Source organism: Pygoscelis adeliae, unplaced genomic scaffold, assembly GCF_000699105.1.
Source record: "Pygoscelis adeliae isolate BGI_AS28 unplaced genomic scaffold, ASM69910v1 Scaffold202, whole genome shotgun sequence".
NCBI classification, from domain to species: Eukaryota; Metazoa; Chordata; class Aves; order Sphenisciformes; family Spheniscidae; genus Pygoscelis; species Pygoscelis adeliae.
The window spans coordinates 2,688,989-2,690,945 of record NW_008824544.1 but is presented as its reverse complement, the minus strand read 5'-3'; positions in this window follow the sequence as shown (position 1 = coordinate 2,690,945).

The following is a 1,957-nucleotide window of genomic DNA, read 5'->3' as shown; positions in this document are numbered from 1 at the left end:
TGTATTGCTGCTCATCCACGATGGAAGTGGGGAAACACCTTGTGCCCCATCTTGGCATGGGTGCGAATCCATGAGCAAGCATTGAGACGCTGTGTTTTTCGTATTTTCCCTCCCTCTGGCTGCTAATTGCCGTTGTGACCCAGGCTAATCACAGAGCATCACCAAGTCCCCCTGCTTTCCATCTAACTGGAGTAATGATGACTTGCCCGCTCCTGCGACTTGAAGTTTGCAAATCCAAAGATACTTTCCTGCTAACAAATCTCAAGACCACCCCACAGGACTGTTCTGGCCCCTTCCCAGTCTGGATTTTAAATCTGAAGCGGAACGAAATGCTTCTGGCTCCTGTTCCACATCGAGTCAGGGTATTGATCGTGGGACACACTGCTACACCAGGAATGTCCTTTGTTAAAACCAGGGATATGCGGACAAGTAGTATTTCATGGACACGTAGCATCTAGTTACTTTAAAACACAATTACATTTTATCTTATCTTTCATCTAAGGGAAAACAAAGGGGATGTACTCTTAAACCTGCACTAATGAGCATCTGCTGGCCGTGGCCACCTGTCATGATAGCTTGTCTGTCCTCTGGCCTGCAGTTAATGATGACAACAGACAAATAGTGCTCCCCGTGGTATGAACAGGTTTCAACGTATTGTGGTTTTATTCTTTGCAGTTCCTTGTCCCTCCTGATTTGCACTATTAGACCTAGTATCTTATCTTTCTATGAAGACCTACTTCAGGTAATGCCTATGTCTTCCTGTTAGTATTCCTGTGCTAAGATCTCTTCTCTTTCTGATGCCTCTTAAAATGATTAATTCTGACTTGACAGATGCATAAGTAATTTCTCCTTTGGCCTTTCACATTGATTTTCTGTGTTTTCATTAAGGTTAATGCTCTTCAGATGAAATCAGCTCTATTATCATTCTATTAGTTTGATTCTGGCCTAGTAGCGTTTCCATCAGATTTTGATCATTGCAGAATCCATAACTATCACAAAGCTCCCGTAATAAAATCAGATTCAGGGAAAAAAGGCCATAAATCCTACTGTCACAAGGAACCAATTAAAAGCCAATAAGCAATTGCATCTGCTGGGAGTACTTGTAATTGATGAAGAAGGTTGCAACCAAGCTGATGAATACCTCTTCACAACAGATTTCAGTCAGTTCTTATGTTGCCTGAAATTATGGATGAAGCCGTGTGAGAACATGATCTATAGCTAACAGAAAACATGAATCCATAGTCTACAAGAGATAATTAGAACAACAGTGACAACCAGCAAAATAAAAACAACTCCTCACTCAATTGCAAGGGCAAAAAAGGGATTGTTTTTCCTGGTATTGGTAGCTGAGAATTCACTGATGGCGTGACATGAAAAATACACTGAAGGAATATTTTCTTTGGCCCAAGAAACATCTGCAGGTATTTTTCTTGTGTATATTTTAAGAATATTAATCTGCTGAGAGTGAAACGTAAATCTTACACTATTGAGGCCTTTGTTTTGAATTAATCAGCTCTAGACTAGTTTCTATTTCAGGTTTGAAGCAAAATATTGAGTAAAATATTGAGTCACCAAACTTTTTATTTCTAATTCCACTATTGACCTGTTCAGTGTACTTTCTCCTCTGTGATTTGGATCTTTATCCACAGGACAATTTGGAGAAGCATTTATTTATGGAAGTAGCTTGACAGGAGAATTTGTCACGTGCAAGTACAAAATATCTGCTGTAACTCTGCCCATTCAGCTGTGGTATCCGACATCCCTAAGGCTTTCTCCTATAGAGCTGTTCCATCCTCCTTAGCAAAACCTCACAAGATGACATAAGCTATATATATTAATTTTACTGCACAAGTGTCTCTCACAGGTTGTGCCATCCTTTTAACATTCAGAACTTCAGAGTACAGAAACATGTTAGCCAGCCACACGCGACCTGATCTTTACCTTCATTTGGAAGAAA